The sequence below is a fragment of the Elephantulus edwardii genome, unplaced genomic scaffold (genome assembly GCF_000299155.1).
Source record: "Elephantulus edwardii isolate Elephantulus edwardi_28Jun2011 unplaced genomic scaffold, EleEdw1.0 scaffold00066, whole genome shotgun sequence".
Taxonomy (NCBI): domain Eukaryota; kingdom Metazoa; phylum Chordata; class Mammalia; order Macroscelidea; family Macroscelididae; genus Elephantulus; species Elephantulus edwardii.
In genome coordinates this window covers 5,171,086-5,183,528 of record NW_006399816.1, presented here as the reverse complement: position 1 = coordinate 5,183,528, position 12,443 = coordinate 5,171,086, and the positions used below count along the sequence as shown (strand labels likewise).

The 12,443-nt window shown below is 38.6% G+C and overlaps 1 protein-coding gene across 1 annotated transcript in view; it reads right to left on the bottom strand.

Annotated features, from left to right (window-relative positions):
• The window catches only part of HMG20A (high mobility group 20A), an 89,616-nt gene extending 77,533 nt beyond the window's left edge, over window positions 1-12,083 (bottom strand). Inside the window, exon 1 of the mRNA XM_006888282.1 lies at window positions 11,970-12,083. The gene's annotated coding sequence lies outside the window, so the exon portion shown is untranslated. The remainder of the gene's footprint in view (window positions 1-11,969) is intronic.
• Between the last annotated feature and the right edge of the window lie 360 nt (window positions 12,084-12,443).

Genomic DNA, 12,443 nt, shown 5'->3' with positions numbered 1-12,443 from the left:
CCCGAGTGCTGCTACCATGAATGCTGATTATGGATTCAAGTAAAATGAAGGTGCTAACAACTTCAATCTTTTCTCCATTTATCATGTTGCCTATTAGTTCAGTGGTGAGGATTTTTGTTTTCTTGGTTTTTAATGTTTTCCTTCAATCCTGATGACACATTCTTCATACAGTCCAGTTTCTCGGCCGATTTGTCAAGTATACAGATTAAATAGGTACAAAAAAGGGCTACAACTCTGATGCACACCTTTCCTGATTTTAAACTACAGTGTTCCCTTGCTCCAACTGAACACAGCTTTTTTGGTCTATGTATAGGTTTTAAATTAGCACAATTAAGTGCTCTGGTATTCCTAGTCTTCTCAGGGTTATCCAAAAATTCTCATGATCTACACTGTTGAATGCCTTTGCATTAAATTAACCAATAAAACACAAGCAAATATATATCTGGTATTCTCTATTTTCAGTCAGGACCTATTTGACATCAGCAATGATATCCTTAGTTTCACAGCATTTTCTGAATCCATTCTGAATCTCTGGAAGTTCTGTTGATGTACTTACTGTTCTAGCCATTTTGAATAGTGTTCACTAAGATTTTACTTGCATGTCATATTAATGACATTGTTCAATAATTTTCATACTCATTGAGTCATCATGTTTAGAATGGGACCAAATATGGATATCTTCCTGTTAGTTGGCCAGGTAGCTGTCTTTAAAATTTCTTGGCATATGCTAGTGAGTATATCCAAGGTTGCATATGTTTTGATAATTCCATCAATTCCTGGGTCCTTATTTTTTACTAATGCCTTCAGAGTAGCTTGAACTTTTTCCTTCATTACCATTGATTATTGATCAGCTGTTTCTTCTAGAAATGTTTCCGTATTGAGCAGTTCTTTTTGATACACTGACTCTGTGTATTCCATCTTCTTTTGATGCTTTCTGGATCATTCAAGATTTTGCTCATAGAATCCTTCAGTATTGTAACTTGAGGCTTTAAAATGTTCTTCAGTTTTCTCAGCTTAAGAAATGCTAAGCATGAGCATGTTCTTCTCTTTTGGTTTTCTGACTCAGGCTCTTTACATATTTCATTATAAAATTATGCTTTGCCCTCTCAAGCTACTCATTTAGGTTCAGCTCTCATCAGCATTTCTTCTCTTTGCTTTGGCCTCTGTCTGTTATGATGCAATTTTCAGAGTCTCTTCTGACACCTATTTTGGTCTTTTTCCTTCTGGTCTTAATCAACATCTTTCAAATTTTAGACTTGCATCCCAGACTTCTAAGGTTTCTCTTGACGTTTTGGTCAAACATTCTTCTAAGTGGTATAGCACTGATTTGTCCATTTGCTGTACGGAGGTAACTCGTGGTTGCTGTGATGCTAAACACTGTGACACTGATATGTCAAATGCGATAATGGCAGTCCATGGTGAACAGTGTTTGGTGGAGCTTCACAATTAAAACAAGCTGGGAAGCAGGAATGGCATTCACTTCTGAAATGGCTTGCCTCCGGAAACTCTATGAATGTGAAGAAACGATGAAAGTTATACAAGTCTTTCGGTCACTATGAGTTATCTACGACTCTAACTTAGTATGTATAAAATAAGGTCAAAATCTTTGCACTCAAATTTTTATAAATTGTTCATGTTCTTGATTCCTTCCCCATAAAAGATATCCTTCCTTGACTCTTAAAAGTGAAATTTCCAGGATTTTTCAGCTGCTCCTTGGCCTTTCCTACTGTATACAATTCCTTGTCAAGCCCCTGCTGATTTCTGCTCTCTTTTCTACATTACCATTACTAGTCTCTGTTCAAACCTTTATTTTTCTGTTCTTATTTCCAATCTGTCTCAACACAGCTGCAAGAACGACAGATCATTCCACAGCAGGTATCTAATTATGCATGCCATTCTGCATGTTTAAAACTACTCAAGAGGTATTCAGGTGACTTTTCCTTTTTTCCTTTATAAGCATCTCTGTAGACAATACAACTTGAACTCAAAATAGTTAATATATATCCTTAAATTTGAAGTCAGGAAAAACTAACCTTGATGTGTTTAACTGAAACCAAACACAAAAAGCTTAAATTAAAACAGTATGTCAAAAGCAACCAAAATTTCCTCCTACAATTGAGTTTACCATCTTTGGTATATTCAATTTTTCTTGCAAGAAACATCATATAAATACATTTATCCTTTCGGGAATAAATATTCAATTGCCTTGTTGTATCTGAATAATAGTTACTTTAACAGGTCTCTCTTGTACACATTTGGATATTATCCTATCACTCACAGTACTGTTTGTTAGGATAAACCTTAAAATGTTCTTTTTGACAATGAATGCTACACCATTCATACAAACAGGAGCCAATGGTAATGCAGGAGTAAGTGGAAGCTGCATGGAAGGCATTGGCAAAAAAATAAGGCCCCAGCAATCAATGGGATACTAAATTACTTGTTTCAATTAACAAATGCAGCCTTGGATGTGCTTATCAGTCTAAGCCAGGAAATGTGGAAGACAGTTGTCAGGCCAATGGATTGGAAGTGGTCCATATTTGTTCCCATTTTCAAGAAAGGTGATCCAACTGAATTTGGAAACTATTGAATAATATAATTAATATCATATGCAACCAAAATACTGCTGAAGATATTAAAAACAGCTAGAAGAATATATACATAGAGAACTGCCAGAAGTTCAAGCAGGATTTAAAAGAGGCTGTGGCACCAAGGATATTACTGTTGATGTCAGACGGATCCTGACTGAAAGTAAACTAGAAGAATGTCTATTTGTGTTTTACTGACTATGGAAAGACATCTAACTGTGTGGATCATAACAAGCTGTGGCTAACATTGAGAAGAATGGAAATCCCTGAGCACTTAACTGTGCTCATGCGGAACCTGGACCTGGACCAGGAGGCTGTTTTGCAAACAGAGCAGGGGAACACTGAATGGTTTAAAATTAAGAACGGAATGTGTCAGGATTATATTCTCTTTATCTATTTAATCTGCATGCTGAGCAAATTATTCAAGAAGTTGGACTCTATGAAGAGGAGTGTGGCATCAGGATTGGAGGAAGACTTATTAATAACCCGTGTATGCAGAAGATAAAACCTTGCTTGCTGAAAGTGAAGAGAACTTGAAGCATTTGTTGAAGAAGATTAATGAATGTTGCCTTTGGTAAAGATTGAACTCAAATGTCAAGAAAACAAAGTTGGGTTTTTTTGTTGTGTGTGTGTGTGTGTGTGTGTGTGTGTGTGTGTGTGTTTTTAACACCACTGGACTGATAGGCAACATCATATCATGATGGATGGAGAGGAGACTGAAACTGTCAAAATCTTGCCTGGATCTATAACTGATTACCCTTGGTATCAGCAGACAAGAAATAAGGAGATGCATTGCACTGGGAAAATCTGATGTTAGGGACCTCTCCAAATTACTGAGGAATAATAATGTCAGTTTGAGGACTAAGGTGTGTCTGATTCAGGCCATAGTCTTTCTGATCACTTGCTATGCATCTGAGAGCTGGACAAAATATAGAGATGACAAAAGAAGAACTGATGCCTTTGAGCAGTAATGTTGAAGAGTACCGGTACAGCCAGAGTGCTCTCTGGAAGCAAGAATGACGAGGCTTCATCTCACATACTTTGTACATGTTGCTTAAAGGAGCTATTCTTGGAGAGGGACATGATGCTGAGGGTAGAGAGTCAGTGAAGGAGAGGAAGACCCTCGGCCAGGGGAATTGACATGGTGACTGCTGCAATGAGTTCTTGTGGGTTAGGACATGTGAAGATGGCACAGGATAAAACAGGGTTCAGATCTTTTGTTCACAGGATCATTATATGTCACATTTGACTTGAAGGCACTTAACAATAACACCACCACCAACAACAACTGGACCACCAAGCGTATAAACAGGTCTGGCTTGGAGATGATGAAACCAAATTTCTCCTTGGAGGCAAGGATTTTCAAGCTCCATCTCACATACTCTGGGCACATGGGCAGGAGGGACTAATTCTTGGAGAGGGACATTATGCTTGGAAGGGTGGCAGGACAGTGCAGAAGAGGAAGGCCCTGGATGAAATGGATTAATATGAGAGTAATGACAGTAGGTGTACTGGAGTTAGTGGGACTGGCTCAGGATAGGGCAGGGTTAAGAACTATTGTACACAGGGTTGCTATGATTTGCAGGTGACTTGACATCACATAACAACATTCCTTAGAAAGAGACATCATGTTTGGAAAGGTGGAGGGTAAGACAAAGAAAGATCCTCAACAAGATGAATTGACAGTGTTTGCTGCAACGGGTTCAGGTGTGTCAGAGATGATGAGGATGGCATAGGACAGGACAGGATTTAGGTCTGTTGTTCACAAGGTTGCTATGAGTTGTACTTGACTTGACATCATCTAACAACAACAGTGGATATTACATACCATAAGAAAGATAACTTTTTGAGAAAGTGCCTTACAGCCTTCCATAGTGGTTGCACCATTTCACACTCCCACCAACAGTGAATAAGGGTTCCAGGAAGGTGACAGGACAGCTGCTTTGAAGAATGAGGAGAGAACACACATAAAAATACTTTTGAAAGTGGTGGTATTTGAGAAAGGATCTTAAAGAAAGTGATGTTTTTATAGATAGGAATTCCTATGGGGGGAGGACGAGTACTGGTATAGAGAAAACTAATATAAAGATATAAAGACTAGATTTAGCATTGAATTTCTTCCCAACCCCACTAGAGAACAATCTAGTTTGGTATGTGAAATTGGACAAAGAAGGACATGGTTACACTATAATGGATCTATTGAAATAGGAAAATCTACTGACAAAAGACCTGAAGAACAAAGATGTCTGTTTAAGGATGAAGGTGCATCTCACCCAAGTCATGATATTTTCAATTGATTTCTAGGCATTCGAAAGTTGGACAATAATAAGGATAACAGAAGAATCAATACCTTTGAGTTTTGATACTGGGGAGATGTACCAAATACACTATGAACTGAAAAAAAAAAAAAAAAAAAACAAACAAGTCTGTCATAGTGTAGGTGCAACCAGGATGATGAAACTTCATCTCACATACTGTGGGCATATTGTCAGGAGAGGCCATTCCTTAGAAAAAGACACCATGCTGGCAAAGGTGGAAGAAAGAGGAAGACTCTCAAAGAGACTGACTGACATAGAGACTGTAACAATAGGCTCAAGTTTATCAGTGACGGTGAGGATGAAGAAAAAGTAACGTTCAGATCTGTTGTTCACAGGGTCACTATGGGCTGTAGTCAACTCGATGGTACTTAACAACAACCACCACCACTTTAGGTGGTACAGTTAAAGCAGCCTGATGCTGGGAATTTGTGTCCACTCAGATGTGCCTTGACACAAAGGCCTGGTGATCTGTATCTGAAAAATGGCTACTGGGGGTGGGGGGGAAGGGGGAACCTTTGGAAGACAATTCTACACCAACATATTGGGGGTCTAAGAATTGGCTTGCTGACAATTACTTGAATAATTTTACAGTCTTCCTATGACAACTGAAATTACTTTTAATTGTTTGAAGGCCTAGAAACTCCTATGATGTATATTTTTCAGCATTTTTAAAGTAATCATGGGGCAAGCTCTGGTGGCCTAGTAGCAGTAAGCTGTACTGCAATCCCAGAGGTGAGTGGTTGGAATCCACCAGATGCTCTGCTGGAGAAAGAGGGACAATCTCCTGTACCAGTCAGATCCAATTTGAGGTGTGTGTACACACACACACACACACACACACACACACACACACAAAATTTAAAAAAATGAAAAGTAATCATGGAAATGAGTGATTTCTCTTTGCCACAGGACAAAACCTAAAATCTTGACAGCTAAGTAAGTATGCTGCTAGGGAGATAAGGTATAATGTCAATAATTTTAGCACTGCATCCCATTTTTTTGAGAACAGATAGCCTGAAACAGGCAAGTGGACCAATCAAAACAGAGAAGTACAAGAACGAAATAAAAAGAAAAACATTTTTTTTTAATCAAGGCTATTTATATGTAAATCTCTCATTCATCAAAAAACTTTACTTAGCTTTATGTAAACAAGCTCAAGAAATGTCAAGTAAACTGCTCAAGATTACCAAGCTTCCCATCAACAAACGAATGGATAGAGATGCTGCGGTATATTCACACAATGGAATACTGCGCTGCATTGAAAAACAAGGAACTCATGCAATATTATTCAAAATGGGTGAGCCTGGAGGACATTATGCTGAGTGAAATAGCTCAGTCATAAAAGGACAAATACTGCATGGTGCCACTGCTGTAAAATGGGACTGATATCAGGGTTGGGGTAAGACTGAGAAAAACTGGAGAAATTACGTATACTGCATTGAAACAGATGAGGGAAAGACTAAAATGATGTATGATAGGGTATTATGGTTATCACAAGAGTCCACAATTAAGGTTGCATAGTGGAGTGTACTTGGAGCGGTGGGAAGGGTGCAGGGGGAACTGTATATCAAAGAAAGAATTTTTCTTTTACTTTTCAAAGAGAGGAGCGAATTGGGGTGGGGGGGGGCAGGAGGAAGGGCTGGGCAGGGAGAAAAGTGCAACAATGAATGAATGGAAATCCAAAATCTCTGTAAATGTTCATTAAAAAGACTACCAAGCTTGTTCTACTATGGGAGTAAAGACCTGGCAATCTGCTTCCATTAAAGGTTACAGTTCAGAAAACCATATGGGGTATTTTGACTGTCATTCACGATCACTATGAATTGGAACAGGGAACTCTGGTGTCTTGGTGATAAGGAGTTGTGCAGCTAACTCAAAGGCAGTTGGTTCAAACTCATCAGCTGCTTCATGGGAGAGAGAGAGGCAATTTCTTCTAGTGTAATTAACTATGAAAACACCATGATACTTTTGCATTATGTATAACATCAAGCACCGTGAATAATCAAATTTCAATGAAAAGGAACCTAGACTTTTGACAGTTTTAATATTTCAGACTGCTGTGAGTAGTGCTTACTTCTGTCAAAGAAATGGTTATAACTCTAGAAAATTGAACAATTTTCTAGTACTTTAGAAAAATGGACAATTACTTTATTATAGATAGTATATAAAATGAAAATTCACAAATTCATTCACTCAAAAGAAGTAACAGAACTCACAAAAGTTTTCAATTTCTAATTCTGATAACATGTTTCTATTAGAATATGCAGAGAAAACTGTAATAAAAGGGGGAGAGAAGTCTTCAGGAAGACAGTAATACTCCTTACAGAAACATGGTTAAAAAGAATATAACAGGTTCCATGGATTTCCCCTCCTCATTTTTCACAAGCTTTTCTTTCATATATTTCTTTTTGCTAGAACCAATGAATAACTGCCACTTATCACAAAATATCTCCTTTCTGATATATACTTTATATACTGCTTTTTTCTGGACAGGCAATTCAAGTTGCTGAAGTCTTTTAGCTGCAGCAATTTTTCTTATTACTATTGCACTACATTTCTTCCATGGAATATCATGAATTTAATAAACTTCTTTACTTTCCAGAAACAGTCTCCAAAACATAATATTGCTGTATCAACATCAATATTTTAGCATTATCTAAAAGTTTATCTCATTTAATCCTATAATCTTTCCATATTTTAGTAATTCCCAACACTATTACTTATTTTGTCAGAATTCTCATTTACTATTTCCCCCTATGTTATGCTAATATAGAAAACTGTATCTTCTCATGAATAGTTGCTTGAGTTAGTCTATAAGGAGTCTTGTTTTATATGTCCCAAAACTAATGCAGATTTTATCTTGTCTTTTCAATCAACTACTGAATTAATTCTATTACCTGTCAAAATTTAAATTACTGATTTTAGAAACTCAGATTGATAAGTTTTAGAAGTCTGTAGGTGGCTGAGCTCTGGGGTCCCAGAAGTTACGAGCTGTGCCGTCAACCCAAGAGCACAAGGTTGGAATTCACCAGTTGCTCCTCAGGAGAAGAATGAGCAATCTTGTTCCCGAGTGATTTACTGCCTCTGAAAACCTGCTTGAGAATCAGCTATGAATGGGTTCTCACTTGATGGCCCATAACAACAGCATAGAAGGCTGCTGTTCTGTATCACTGATCCAGAACTGACTCATAGTTGATATTCCAGCAGGTTTTTAGAAGCTGTAAAATGCAAAAAAAGAGACTACTCATCCTTTTCCTTTGTAGCTGCTGGTGGATTCAAACCATGTTATCTTTGAATTGGCAGAGCAACTTCTTGCCACTAAGACATCAGAGCTCCCCAACAAAAAGCTCTTTTTGTTGAGATGGCCCTAGCTGACCCTCTAGTGGGCAAGCAGCTGGCACATTTGAACTACATGTGTCTGGGATTGCAGCGCAGGTTCTTACTACTAGGCCACCAGAGCTCCCTCATAGAAAGTTTGAATATGTATCTCCCTACTCTTCATTCTAACCTTTTCTAATAAACTCTAAACCAAATGGCTTTTTAAAAGCTACAATTAAAGTAATTGCAAATTCTGAAGGCAGATTAAGGAATAGTTCCAAAGGGAAAAAACAGAGGCTTTAGAGTTCTAAAAAAATTTTGAAAGTACAATCATAAATTCATTCAATAGAATTTATTCTATAATTAATAAAATTGTTGAGATCTCACAAAGCAAGCTCCAAATACATAGATTCCTTCAGCACACATATAACACCAAGAACAGGATGTCCTTAGATTCCAACTGTCTAATTTACAGACAACTTCTACTTGCCCTTTTAATTGGTTCTACCATAGCTGATTAAGTGAAACAGGAAGAAACCCCAAGTTTTACAATTTGGCAGATTTGGCACTATATTCAGAACAGGAAAAACTACTGTTGAAGGCCTAGAATGAAAGACTTGGAAGAGGTGTGCAGTGAACCATTCCAGGAGCCAGCTGTGTAAGATTGAATTACTGGCAGCATTGTAGGAGACAGGCATGTAAAAAATCATGGTTGGCCACCACCTTTGAGTGAAGGAGCACTGCTTCCTACAATATCCAAAACTGAGAGCATGAGATTTGGTTGTTAGAAAACAAGCACAATTTCCTTTTATAAGAGGAAGAGAAACTTTCCAGCAAGGATTCAATTCCTAATTTTTCTCATCCTGGCTACCTTTCTGGTTTACTTGAAAAATCTGGGTCTAGTCTACGGATGCTTTCTAGGCCTTCACTGAACTAGGCAACAGTTTGATGACCTGACAAAGACACAATGAGGAACAGATCTTTTCCAAAACTGCCTGTACATCCACTCCTCATTGATCAACAATGTTATTTTCTGATATTTTGCACTTCAATAGCAAAACAATCTACTGTTCAATTATTTCATGCATTAAATAGATAAGCTTTATGTCTTCAGTAACAAATGCTCATTAACAAACAGGAGGGAAGTTTCAAAGTCGAAAGATGAGACAAGAGTAAGTAATAAAGACTAAGAGAGTTAGGCTATATCAACTTGCCTGGACTCACTGGATTCTCACTGGTTTGGCAGTTATGACAATACAATTTTGCAGTTATACATAATGACATACCGTTGATATACGCTACTTTGGTTCTAGACCACTAGACCACAGCAATAAAGAGAAAATTGCTACAAAACAAGTCAGGTGAACAAATTCATGTGGTTTAGTGATAAGGAGTTGTACTGCCAACTCAAAGGCACATGGTTTGAATCTGCCAGCTGCTCTGTGGGAGAAAGATGGCCATCTCCTCCAGTGCAATTACTGCCTCTGAAAACCTGCTGGAGGGTCTCCTATGAGTCAGTTCCGACTCAAGGATACATAACAATAATGGTGCATGTAAACACTCACTGAATAGCCAATCATCCATGGGTTTCCAAGGCTGAGAAGAGAATGCTCACCTTTCTCCCACAGCTGCTGGTGAATTTGAATGGCAGGTGATATACTTGGTCTTTCTGGTTAGCAGCACATGCTATGGCCTAAACCACCAGAGCTCCCTGAGGCATATAAAAACTATACTTACGCTATACTGTCACATGGGCAGGAGTTCAGAGTCTGTCCCCTGACTGCCTGGAAGAATGTGTGCAGGAAGGGAATCAAATAACACCAGAGGGTCTGGGGGAAGCCCAATCCATAGAATGGAAACCTGGTTGTGTAGTATGTAATATAACAGGCTGCAGATCTAAAAGGCAGCAATTTAAATTTCTGAGTTCACATTCACTAGTCATTTCACTGGTGGTTGTCTTCTCCAATAAAGACTGAAAACTCAGAAACCTGATGTAAGGTCTATATGCGTAAGAATCAACTCGATGATTGTGGTAAGGTCTATATGCGTAAGAATCAACTCGATGATTGTGGGTTGATTAAATACGTGATCCTCATTCTCATTGCTGTTAAGTGGGACCTGAGTCAGAGATGACCCTTCATAGAGTTTTTTGGAGGCTGTAAATTGCACAGGAGAAGATTGCCCATCATTCTCTCCTGGAGAGGCTGGTGGACTTGAGTCAACAGAGGAGCTGCCTCTGGACTAGCAGCGTGACTCTATAAGGACAACTGGGGCATTCAGGTATGTGACAGCATTACCAAAAAACTCTGAAATACTATGAGATTTACCAAAATGTGATAAACACATGAAATGGGCACAAGCTGCTGGAAAAATGGTGTAGACTAAATCCACACGGGGTTGTCACAAATCTTGTATTTGTGAAAAACACAATTATCTGCTAAGTGCAATAAAATAAGGTTTGCCTGATTGTACTCCATTTTCACTAATGCTGATGAAGATGACAAAAGTATATCGAGACCCTTGAAGACAGAAGCTAAAAAATGAAAATTGGTGCATGTTTACTACCACTTTTTATGTTACACACACACACACACACACACACACACATCACTTGAGGCGTAGTGGTAAGACTTTGTGCTAACCCAAAGGCACAAAGTTCAAAACCAGCAGCTGGAGAAAAAGTGGTTACTTGGCTCCCATGTGATTTACTGCCTCTGAAAACCAGCCAGAGGACCAGCTATGAATTGGTTCCAAACCAACAGTATAAAAAAACCAACAAAAAGTCACGACTATAAGAAAAATAGCAAGTTTTTTTCTTATTAATCTATTCCTTTTTGGGCCCACTCACTTTTTTTCATTCCTTAAATTCTGAGCTGAGTCTTGTGACCATCATACCATGCACCATTTTTAAATTAGTGAGTTATTATTAGTGATTCATCAAGTTACAAAAAGGGAAATAACACTTTCATAAATACAACACATAAGTTAAACGTAACAATTCTTCATGGCGGAGGAAATACTTGTCAGGCCTACAATAAAACCTGTAGCTCAAAAAGATACCAACTATGCAAGCTAACATAAAGTCAAGTATTTGATGACTTCAATTTGTCACTTTCCTTCTAGTAAAAATGTTTCGAAATTTACGGAATATATTCAATTCTCCAACTGTACCCCATTCTCCTTATAAAAGCAGTTACAAAGTTACATGCTTGAGGCCTGTTAGAGAAGATACCACACTCTCTCTTTTACTCATTTAAGGTCGGACTTGAGTCTGGGGACTGGGGTCCACAAGTCACAAGACGTGTGGAGAACTTTTAACAAAGGGTTTCCTATTACTTGAAGTAAGAATGCATTAAGAATATTTCGTTAGGAAGGTGGAAATAAAACCCATAAATTATAACTGGAGTGAGTGATTGGCACGACTTGGTGACATAACCTAACTTTTATATATGAAACACAATCTCAAAGCTGTAAGACGCAGTCTGTACAAACAGCACCACCCATTCAAGCCCTCACCCATACTGAAGTGGGTCGGACACCCCCAAACTATTAGCCTAACCTGACAGGAAGTGAGTTTCCCCTTTCTCCCATGACAGTTTTCCTCCCTCCCCCCACCGGAAGTGAAGCGCCCCCATTCAGTGAGCCTAAAATCGAGGCAAAACAATAACAACGACGGTAGTAGAGGGATGATTTTCAAGGGTTGAAGGACACCTCGACTAAAGCCAAGTTCGCCCTGCTTACTGACCTGCTGGCGACAGGCGCAGGCAGAGGCTTGAGGTCTAAAGACAGTCTTTCGCTCAGAGGACAATTCCCTCAGCCCCTCTCAAACGCCTTCATTCTTCGCACGCCGTCATCTCACAGCTTGGCAAAGATTCCTCCGCAGCACTTTATACGGTGCCGTTTATCTTCCCTTTGCCTAATCGCTTAATCACCTTTTCATAGGTAACTTCTCTTATCACAGTAACAATTATAATTGTTCCTGTGCGGAGAAAATGGACTTATTTTTGATACCTGCAGACAAATGAAGGGATTATTTTGTTCAAATGCGGCGAAGGACTACGTGAGTACGCAAGGTGAGACTGACTGCACCGAGGTTTCTGGGAGATGTAGTTTTGTTTTTATCGCTAAGACTAGCCGAAAGTAATAGGATTTAGATTGGTTTTTACTACACATTGGAGTCCTTGAAAAGACATATTATGTATTCAGCAGCATACAGACA